The sequence below is a fragment of the Rhyacophila brunnea genome, unplaced genomic scaffold, assembly GCF_057557595.1.
Source record: "Rhyacophila brunnea isolate RB1 unplaced genomic scaffold, BYU_Rbru_1.0 scaffold_2, whole genome shotgun sequence".
Lineage (NCBI taxonomy): Eukaryota > Metazoa > Arthropoda > Insecta > Trichoptera > Rhyacophilidae > Rhyacophila > Rhyacophila brunnea.
In genome coordinates, this window is record NW_028232859.1 from 18,344,320 (window position 1) to 18,357,240 (window position 12,921).

The 12,921-nt window shown below is 26.5% G+C and overlaps 1 protein-coding gene across 4 annotated transcripts in view; it reads left to right on the forward strand.

Annotated features, from left to right (window-relative positions):
- exp (expansion) overlaps nucleotides 1-12,921 on the forward strand; it is a 214,384-nt gene that overhangs the window by 65,581 nt on the left and 135,882 nt on the right. The gene's annotated exons all lie outside the window — the stretch shown is intronic.

Sequence of the window (12,921 nt, forward strand, 5' to 3'; positions counted from 1 at the left end):
CTTTTTACAAAAATATAATGAGTGCCAATAACTAAGCTATTATGTATATAATATTATTATTCTATGTTACATATTATCTAAAATGATAAATGCCAAATGTATATTGACGTATATTCCATAAATGAATTTAATATAATGGTGAATATTTGCTACCGATTTGTAAACACGTTATTAAAATCATGTCACGCAGCGAAATTATTGAGTTAATCAATAGATTAAAGGGGTAAGTTAAGGTTCTTCTTCGATGGCGGAATAGTCCAAATTAACCCCTGAACCCGACCTTCTATATTATTTCTTTGTCCATATTATTTACTCCTCTATAATCATTCACCAACAGCAGTACCCTGGCATCATATATTGTCCCCCCAACAGTCTCGGTCTTTCCATGGGTTTATTACCACATGGTGTAAGTGTGGGAGTCGAACATCCGTTGCCGACACCCATGTCGGTCAAATAATTTTATAATTATGTATAGAGAGTTGCAGTTAATTGCTTAGGTTATTCGGTTTGTCAATGCACTGGACTCTCCTCACCACTTCATAATTTACGGATCTATATTTGCATATTAAATTTGATATATATAATGTTTTTTTTATAATTAGCGATGGGATTTATATTTTGTCATAATACGTACTTACATTGATTTAAAGACTACAACATAATCTTCATTTTTTTGTTTAAACGTTCTCACACTTGCCAATGTAATGATATTACATAGTTGAATAAAAATGTGAAATTAAATATACTTTATACTGTGTAAGAATTCGGTAAATATTTACTATTCATTTAATGTGACATTTGTAACAACATAGTATATTTTTTATGAATTTTATGATAAGATTTAATATACAATATTCACGTACATAATAATAAGATACGGTGTCGCCAAAAGATACTTGCAAGTACCTACGCACAATATTATAAACCGGTTTATCACGGATGGTTCATTTAAGAATAATTTTAATTGGAACACCTTGGAAACTAAGCTTTCGGAGGCCGAACGCACAAAAAGTTCGCTGAACCAGAGAAATACGGTACATACTTACCCACATACTTTGCATGAGTAGATATTAAATTTGTTTATCGAATTAAAAATCACTTTATCACTATTCTTTTCTCATTTCTGCCAAACATATTATAGGTTTCAGTAAAAGATTTCTCAATACTCTTTGAATAGTAGTTATTTTTACTGTGAGAAACATTTACTTTTTAGTAGGTAATAAAAAATAAAAAAAAATACTTGTTTAATACTAACCATTTTTAAATCTATTAATAGTTTAATATGAAAAAAAAACATAATTAGTAAGTAGGTACTTAATGTGATTTAAAAAATAAAAGATATGCACAAAAACTGTAATTGGAAATGTGCAACAGAATTATTACTCATTATTTTTCGTAAAGTGGTATGTGCAACATAAAATCATTAATAAAGTTTCTGTAGTTTTTGGGTTTCGAGGATATTATTATGTTGATAATTTACGTAATTTTATGACGATAAAATAATATTATTTTTAACTGTAAGTCAAATAAATATCACATTATTTACCATATAAACTAAACGATTTAATTTATTTTGCCACAACTATAGAAATACCACCAATTTAATCAAATGTTTGGCTATTCTTTAAAATCATAGAAAAATTCTAAATTATTTTTTATTATGATATGCGTGACTTTATTATTATTTATTATGTAAGTTTTTTTTTACTTCCAAAAAATCTTAAAATATTTTACAGAAACTTCTTTAAAAAACAAGTCATAAATATGCATTTTTTTAAATAAAATTATTAAAAAATGGTTATGTTACGTATAATTATGTCTATACGTTCACCTTCAAAAAACATGATTTGCCTTTCTTTATCTTTGCGTCCTGGCCTCGTCTGGTGGATTCTTTCGCTCGGATGTACATATCATAATGATGCGCCTATCTATAAAGCAGGTTTAATTTAACCTTCCATAGAATTTAAATATATATATATTGATTATTAATACTGAATTATATAGGTCATATATATATGAGTAATAGAAAGATAGGCAACTACAAAAATATTCATGTAAATAAATAAAATTAGGGATTCTTTTTTCATTCTTACATTCTATAGTTTTGTATATTCAGTATTAACTAAAAAATAATATATCTATTATTCATAAGTACCAGAACGTTAACAATAAAAATTTAGGCTACACCATATGTCTGTTACCGTTAAATTGGTAATATCATTAATTTACTTTAATTATTGATCACAGATCTTCCTGATTGGCGGAATTTTAAGTAGGTATCAAAATAAAAACAAAGTAATAAATAATAATTCACATGAATCTTAGAAGGAAGCTTAAAGGCGAAAGAACTTACCCGGAAAGTGAATGACCAACTTTTTATCTACGTTTATTTCTTATGGGTATGTTTATGAGATTTTTAAATATTGATTATTATTGACTTAATTAACTTATTACATGAAATATCTGAAAATTGTATGCTTCCATCATAACTAACTATTCATAGTTAGATAGTTTTAAAATATATTGCGAATAATCCAAAATCTATAGTTACAAAAAAACATAAATATATAATATCAACATAGATGGATACCTACATATTGAGTTTGCGAATTTGTTAAAAACTGACATAAAACGAACAATATATTTAGAGTAGTTTTATTTGTAGTTGGTCTATTTTCCCCCTCAAGCATGTAAATAAGCTTGATAAAAAAATAATTTTAATAACATTTAAGGTTAATATCATTCTAATGAAATGTCATTTAATAAAAAAAATATTGTTTAAAATTATTTTATAACGTAAATATTAATACTATATATACCACAAGGATTATGTTATTAGTAACACATATCATGGATAATATTCTGTTTCAATCCATATACAGAAACGTTAATTATAGTCACCTAAATGTAAAGAATCATATTATATCTATCAAGCAGCTAATATCGACGTTTCATCTTTCAACATTCTGCCTATGTATTAGCATAATACAGCCATGCCACAGGTGGTTGATGACATACGAAAATGTCAACTCGGTTAAAAACCGGTTTCATACGGTGATCAAATTAAATTAAATTCTACTAAACATATAATTAACACTATGGTGCGTAACAAGCTCTAATAGGATTTTTTTACGTATTTTTTCTATTTAATTTTGATCTCAAAATACTCTTTATCATTTAGGTTCACTTACATCAAAATACTATTTTTTTTACATAAAAGTCTTAAAATGATTTAAGTGTTATTAAATAATTACTTCTTTGAAAAAGGGTGTAAGCCGTGGGGAGGAAAACTCTTATTATTCTAATGTATTATGTAAGTTGCGCGGTAGTAAAGTTCAAAGGAGAAACTATTTTTTTAATTATCTGCGTAAACGATATTCGGGTGGAGAAAAACTTTCGCGAGACAAATGCATCATGCTTATCTGTAAAAAAAATTGTAATAAATATAACATAATAAATAGATGCTGTGAAATTGTGTACCTGGCATTTATTTTTTAATCATCGACTTTTTTAATAAATTTATTTTAAACACGTCATGTATATTGAGTGTTTTATTATAATGTATCGGTATTTTTGACCTAACTTAAGTATATTTTTCAGAAAATAGCGTGTGCTAGGGCAAACCGGTTATCTTTTAACTACTATTTGAATGTTGAAATATCACACTCCGTCAATACGGCGGTAAAATATTGCCTACTAAAATGTCAATGTATTTTATAAAGCCCATAATATAAAGGAACAGTATTGGAATGCAAATAGTTTTACATATTATAACTACTCTTGAAAAAAAAAGATTTTACACAACGAAAAAAAAAATTCTTTCGACTAAATTTTATTTTAATTCGTTTACTTTCGGATTGTTTATTGATAATACTACTATAATACTAATATACTTATTTATATTATAATCATATTATTCAGAAGATAATTATATAATTTTTTGGTATGAAAGTTATCAAATTAATTTATATAACAACTACCCGATGGAGGTTTTCTTGCATATTATTACTTCGTACACATATCGGTGAATTTTACAAAACTACATTAAAATATATTGTGGTAAGCCGGTAATTGTAAATATATTAATATGGAGATATATAATATAGGTAATCGTATGGTAAAATAATGAGGTTCGTAATTATTCCTGTTGTAATAAAATTAAAGTTTAAAATAACCTAATGAATGTAATTATGAGATAAAAATATACACGTAGATTTACCTTTTATCAATTATTATTAGATAGTAAAATTATTAAGTTAAACAACTTTTTTTTTGGTTTCTTGAATAAATTAAAGCTGTCACTATAATACAATGCTGTTTATTGGCAGACAACAGCAAAAGGTGAGAGGTCACTTGCTGACATTTAGAAGCACATCTTCGTTTTACCGATAAAATAATTAATTTATAGGTGCGTTAGGAGACACAAGACACGACGGTGGTTATTGCAACATTCTGCTTACGTGCAAGTGGCTCACAAACGGTTCACAAAGTCTTAAAATAAAAATAATTATTAGATTATTATTTTTTGAAACACCTACCCTGTCCAATGCCTATCCCATTTTTTACAACGTTGCCTATTGCACTACTTAATTGAAAGAATACTGAAAAACAAAAAAAAATATATAATCACAATTACACCCTAAAAAATGAAACATTTGAACGTTTATATGTCACATTAGCAATCACCTAAGTCTATCTCTGCGTAAAATGTAAAGATAAAAATAGATATATATTTTACACAATGCAGAAATACACTGATTCGTATTTTATTGTTTGATTTCTAAAAGCGCGCTTGTTTACTCGTGTCTCATCCCACATAATTATAAATTATTAATATTGAATTTGTTTATATTTTAGGCAGTTGAAAATTTTTATTTCAAAGTGTGTTATTTTTGAGAAGTTTCTTAAGAAATGTTGAGAATTGAATCAAAAGTCTATCACATTAGTACTATAATAATATAAACTATAAGTATAACTTTTATTACCATTAGTTCAATAGTTTTTTAATTACCATCGAATACGTTTTAGTATGAATAGATAAATTATAGTAGCCAAAGCGTAGCTTAGCACTATAAAACACCTCGAAACATACCGATTAGATTTATATCATAACCAATTCAATGAAATAAGAGATATTTGTCTATAAATAATAATTTCAAAATACATAATATCAAAGATGAATTTGTTAGGTAAATATTTAAATTAGGTAAAATACACAGTTTAAACTGTGTATTTTATAGTAGAATATTGACAACCACTGGAAACGCACATTAGTATTCGTATTTAGCATATTTTTTATGTTGTTTTCACTTCAAATAACCAACCAAAGAGAATTCCATTCACTTGTATTTTCAGTGCATATTTAGGTAAATGTAAAATTGTAATATATATTTAAATTTTATCACTATTAAGTTTCATTTTATACAGTTACTGAATCAAGAAACTACAGTTATTTATTAACACATTTCAATTTACAAGAATTTTGTTAAAATTACTGGAGTTTATGAATTAGATCCTATTTAAAAAAAAATTGGTAATCATTGTAAACATTACAACATATTATTAAATTGAATTTTTTCAACTAAAAAAAACTACCGAATTTAATAAATGTAATGTATTCTCATCATCTGCTTAGATAAATTCTCTACTGGATGAAGGCTTTTTAATTTATTTTCTCTCTATCTTATGTACTGCGTTGCTACTTACTTCCACATAACTCAATTAAATCGTCAGTCCAGTGGGCTGTAAGTCTGCCTTTTGGACATATTTATATATCTTGGATATCACTGGTTAACTAAATTTTACCTCTCTCTTCTCCAAGTTATGTAACCTGCCTGTTTATTTGAATTTAGGGGGTTTATTATGTTTAAAATAACTGTATTTTACGCAAAGTTTTGTAAATTAATTAATTATTTTGGAAAATTTATAGAGATGAATTTTTGAAATTGAAATTTTGTTGTTTTTAATACAATATATATGAAATAATGAATTGAAAAAACCATCTGCTTCATAATTTAGATTACATTTGTATAATTTAAATTTAAAACATAATAGCCAAAAAACAATTTTGTTCAATTGAAATATCATAGACCAATCATTTTAATATTGCTTACTACTTTGTAAGATATTATTTTGTTTGGGAGTGGTCCGTGAAATTTTTAAAGGCGTTCATTAGCAATTACTATTTTTATTCTCTTGAAGGCGGATGGCACTGTATACAATCACAAACAAAATACACACGTACTATTATCATGTTTAGGTGAATTTTCTGTATACAATGTCATTTTAATTCAAGATAAAATCGTGATAGGTGATTCAATGTCTAGTTAAATATAAATGATTGAATATATATTTTATATAGGTAATGTGGCAATATCAGTGAAAAGAAAAAAATAGTATTTATATAAAAATAGAGCTTTAATAAAAATAATATAAGTAAGTTAAATATAATATACAGTAAAATCAACTAAATTAAATTTTATTTATTTTTAAAAAATACACCATTTCATAAAATAGTTCTTTGTGCTTTTTTATGAAATAAATTCTCAAGTAATATTGAAACCAAATTAGATTATTGAAGTTATGTTTATTATGTATTTCATATACTTTCTGCTGTATGATATAATAGGTATATCATCATTAATTTGATTTAATAAAACAATTTTTATCGCACTTATTCCACCTTTATTTAATATCTGGACCTATTTCGTCCACCTCAGAGGGATATTTTGAGTTGAAAATGTCCCTCTGAAGCGGTCGAAACCGGTTCAAATATTAAATAAAAGTGGAATAAGTACGATAAAAAATGCATTTAAATAAATTAAATTAATAATACAATGCATTTCCACAATGAATTGACACTTAATACAATAAAAGAAATATTTTGTCAATATTGGTAGGTACTATATTATGTTTTTGCTGCCTTAGAATTTGTTTCGATACAATTATTCTTTAGGTACCTCCACCTAGAATTAATAGTTCATCAGATTCGACCTGATTTTTTGGTCAACAAGCAGTGCAACTATATATTTAATTTATGTTTTTTTTTTATTTATGTAATATGCCATGCACAATCCATAGAGTTATTTCATCGACATAATAAATATGGGATGATAAAATAAAAAAAAATCTATTCAATGAACGCATGGTTGTATTTTTTTTCTTGCAAACCGCCATCTTTATGATATGACTCAAAAAACATGTCTTAATATCTTTCTTTTTGTAATATATTTATTGCAAATAGCACTTTCACGTAGCTAGTTTAATTAGCGATGCATAGAATGTATTGATTTAATTATTTGTAGATATTTACATTCAACCTAACCTTAATAACGCGCTACTTCTAAACACGCGAAACAAACACGAATATTTTGTTATTGATTAGTTTTAACATTGAATGGCTTACAGGTGTTTTATAAAATACACTTTCACTTCATTTCATTAATCAACAATACAGTCACGTCTTTGCAGATTTAAAATAATCACATGAATCAAACATGGATTATTGCTTTCAGTAATCGTTCATCTACTTTGAGTTTTCTAATACGCCGTAATAGATGCCTCTAAATCGAAATGTCAAGATCATTTGGTAATTTGCATATTTCAATAAAAGAAGCCAGAGAAGTTACGCCTGTCGAGTGTCAGTCGTCAAAATGGTGGGAATCTTGGATGGTGGCAAGAGTCCTTGAAGAATATATTGGTTTTTACATAATGCGAATATTGAGTTCTTGTAATGACTCCATTTTTGATATACGTACCTAATAACACACCTACTTGCAATCAAACATAATAGAGTGCATAATGAAGTGGGAATATATGATTTGTACTGTGTATCGTATGGCGTTAATTAAATGATACTAATATAACGCTTTCAGAATATTAATTACTTCTTCAATAATAATGTTTTTATAACGTCTCTGTTCTGGCAGAACACACTAACTGGAGAATACTAGTTTTGAGTAATTTGACTTTGAAGTTGTTAAAATGTTTGAAATGGTCTATCATGTGAGTTTATCAAGTAATCGTAAAAAGGATGACTTTAAAATAAAGACTGTTTATTTATTAAGAAAGTTTCCAGACGGTAAAGTTTGAAATAAGGAACATTTTGGTATAACTAATTCAATATGTCATTTTTTCGAATTATTGTGACTCTGAATTTATTGTCACTGTAAACAGTGACGATAATAATATGTACCTACTTTTGATATGAGAATTATTTTAATGATTTAATGTCACGGTAATTTATAAGCAATAACTTTTCTTCTTAACAATACTTGTAAAAAAAAATCAACGTCGCATTTACGATAATAATTTTATTATTTAACGATTTTTATATAAAACATGCTATTCATTATTTGATATTTAAACTAAAATTGAATGAACAGCTATATATCAATAAAATTATTTTTATCAATTAATGACGATACACGCATGTATTATTATATTGGTAATTATTCTAATTTGTATATTTTATCATGAAGCGATCTAGTTAATTGATAATTAAAATATCTTGTATCAATATGAATATGACCTTGAATATAAAATGAACTGCATTCTTAGATATTTATTTGCATTTATACATAATATATTTAATATTGTTAATTATTACTAGTCAGAGGTTATAATCTATCGTAAAACATTGCAAAATATGTATTAATCTGTAAAAAAATTACCAGTATGGCATATAAATGTCCATAAAGTGGAGGAATGATAAACAAATATAAAAAATAAAATATGTGACTATTTACAGTTATGTACATTACTTTAACCCATAACTCTGGTATTAATTAATCGTGCTATTATATGTAGGCATGGGTAAATCATTCTACAACCACCATGGGTACGGTATAACCGATTTGTATACGTTATGGCAATATTGCTTGCTAGTATTGAAACAGGCATTGTAGGAAATAATGCCAAATACACGTCATGTGAATCGCCTATGAAGCCACTGTAGAATGATTAACCTGTACTAACGATTGGTTTTATTTCCAATTCTATGTTTTATACTTACAGTAATAATTGTCATGGTATGGTACATTAGATCACAAAAATATTTATTTTTTAAATATCGTCAGTATTAAAATATGTTTAAAGTAAAAATATAATAACAGCACTGCAGTAATACTGTACATCAATAAAGTAATTATAAAACTTACTTACCAGTTATGTCCTTCATGAGTAAGAAACATACGCACATTTTATTAGAATCGAGCGTGGGATTTGTCTTTATATGTGCCTTTTTAAGAATGCAATGAAACGTATCTATTCATTCATTATAATTAGTTCTTACTTTTAAAATGAAATTTAACTTGTGCAGGTGCTCGATTGTGTTAGTCATTTAATGTGATTGACATAATATTGTGATGCGTAGGATTTACTCAAATATGCTATATATATTTATAGTGGTTTTTTCACAATCTGCCTACCTCTTTAACTAAATTTTACGCTCATTTTATACTAGTATATTTTACCAAGATTAATGTGGGATGAGATTGTTTTAATATTCAGTCATTTTATGGTGAATTAGATTGACAATATTGGTGAAAAGCTATCGCACAATAAAATAAATAACATCAATGTCACTCTTATAACAAATACAGCATATAACCTCAATAATAAATGTCACTATATTTTCTTATCTGCATCATGACAAACATACGTATTTTCATATTATGTGAAAAAAATGTTCACACGATTTCAAATAAAACGTATTATTTTTTCTCTTTTACAGAGTTTTTGGGTGGTCTTTGATATTCGTTTGAAGTTATATATATATAGATAATTGTTTATTATATATCCAAAAACATAATATAATATGCAAATATATAAGTCATATTTCTTATTATTGAAAGCTTAATTAAAATTTAATCAAAACAAAAGAATACAATATTATCGGTCACACGATTGATCATCGGAATTAATTTAATAAATAATATTATAATGGTAATAATATATTCAATATCTGAAAATGAATATTGGTTCATAAAATAAAGTTATGATAATTAAATGAAACTCTCTTGAATCTCGTAGGTCACTTCTGCTTTTGAAACATTGTTGGCTGTTATTGCAAGGGATGGTTTCCAATCCTGGCATCCTAAATAATTTGAACTTAAATGCGCCTGTCAATTACCTACGTGGTCGCAGTCATGATTTATTCTAAATCGGAACCGTTTCCTCGTGTCAAGCCTATCAGGCTCCATTAGCGAGAGGTGCAAGACTAGTCAATGCGCTTCCCAAAGACGTAGACATTTTCAGTGAGGTCGTATGTATTTTGTATACGAAATTTTATTTTTCTGTATAAAATTGTTCTTATGTTTTTTTTATTATTATATAATATATTCTTTTCTTCTCTTTTGTGAGGGTAATATTTGTTATAATGTAAATCTCATGTTGTGAACGTCTTGAATTTAGATTTGTTATATTCACAAGGTTTTTTTTCTTAAATAAATAAATACCATAAGTTACCGATTTGTGTCATATGTCCATAGCTATTTTCCTAATATTTTAATAAAATAAAGTTTGATAGTAAATTTATTGATCCATTAAAACCTTACGGCGCATGCAAGGTAATCACACCTTTAAAATAAGTACGTTAATAAATAATTTGTATTGGACTATATATTATTATCTATTATTCTTTACTTTATTATTATGTCAGTCTTAAATTATGACTAACTTCTCTTACATCATTCTAAAAACAGTTTCACAGCCTGCAGCTAACTAAAACCGGAATAGCTTATATTCTTCATTTATCAAACTTATTATTAAGATGGTATATTCTGAACATACAATACAGCATATTTTAATGAACACATACTAGGTATATTTTTAAATACGTCGTTTTATTTAAAATTGCCATAAAACATGAAAAAAATTATAATCATAGTATATGAATTATATAATGTTCAGCTTCCATGAAATTTTATACTAAATTATGTTTTTATAAAAATGATACATATACCAGAAATTAACAAGCTGTGATTTTTATTGAAAGGTCACGGGGTGAAATTTCCTTAAGAGTGAGAATAATGTTTTAGCAAAAAATACATTCAAGTACAGCTTACGGATAATTACTATTTTTCTTTTAAATATATACTTACACAATATGAGCTTTGAATTCAAGAATAAACTTATAATTTAAAAGACCGTTATACAATAATATGCGTTCATTAAAAATTCTACTTTTACCAGTACATTGTATTTTATGTATATTATGTTTATAACTAAAATCAAGTTCAATAAACTTTTTCAAAGAAACCATAAAGATCTAAAAATAAAGTCGTTTTTACCATGTTAACGTAAACAAAAGAATTTTTATAGAAAATAAAAGTACCTATCTGATGAAAATCATCAGTAAAATGTATTAACTTGTATCTTTCAAATGCTCTTGTAAAGGCATTACGGTCACTCATTCACTGCTGACTTGATAATGACTTTTTAATTACTACCTTTAGAATTCACGTTAATTACATCGATCGGCCGCCTGGTCATTACGCGCCAGGTGCGTCTTCAGCGTCCAAAGTATGTGTATTCACTGCTGACCTACTGATTACTAATTAATTACCACATTTAACCATTATGTTAAAATATCTAATGGCCAACTAATACAAACGTGTTAAGGGGGGACATGCTCGTCGAAGGTCAAAATTGAGTTTTTATTGTATTTTCAAACCATGATCCTGGACACTCCTTAAACGTTGTAGATAATCTATTTATATAATTTTGAAACCTTATTATCCTGTATAGTTATTTTAAACATTTGATGACTGCATAAAGTATTTTTATTACATAAAATAGTATTCTTTTAAACCTCTCGCTCTAATGTTTTAGAATATAGTCATATTTTGGTACATAACTGTGCAGTGGTGTTAAGATTTTTTACATTTATTAATTTTTAAACGCATTTATAAAACCATTAGTATAATTTATTACGAGATATTTTTTGTAAAATATTCACGATAAAAAATTATATTGATAATCTCTGTGATCCCAAATTTGACAAGAATTAGGCATTTTATTATTCAAAAAATCGGCAAGATTAACACATTTGAAGATGATTCTAAAGATATTTATTATAAGCTATGTCTTTGACCATTCAAGTCTGATAAACATCTTATGAATAATGATTGCTTTATAATAATTATTGACCTAAGAATAAGGTAGTGTTTTTTTGAAATACGCCATTTCTTTTGTCATTCCCCAGTGGTTAAGCTACAACATACGGCCGTAGCCATAAATTGACAAACTATAATTAAAGTAGGGAGTAAAATTATGTTAACGCGCGTGTTTGAACATGTACCTAACCGAATTTTTTTTTATTTTTTTTAAACGGTACATGTTCAAACACGCGCGTCAATATCATTTTACTTTCTACTTCAATTATAGTTTGTCAATTTATGGCTACGGCCATATGTTGTAGCTTAACCACTTGAATATGCCAATAGAAATGGCGTATTTCAAAAAAATACTACCTTATTCTTAGGTCAATAATTATTATAAAGCAATCATTATTCATAAGATGTTTATCAGACTTGAATGGTCAAAGACATAGCTTATAATAAATATCTTTAGAATCATCTTCAAATGTGTTCATCTTGCCAATTTTTTGAATTATAAATGCCTAATTCTTGTCAAATTTGGGATCACAGAGATTATCAATATAATTTTTTATCGTGAATATTTTACAAAAAATATCTCGTAATAAATTATACTAATGGTTTTATAAATGCGTTTAAAAATTAATAAATGTAAAAAATCTTAACACCACTGCACAGTTACGTACCGAAATATGACTATATTCTGAAACATTAGAGCGAGAGCTTTAAAAGAATACTATTTTATGTAATAAAAATACTTTATGCAGTCATCAAATGTTTAAAATAACTATAAAAGATAATAAGGCTTCAAAATTATATAAAT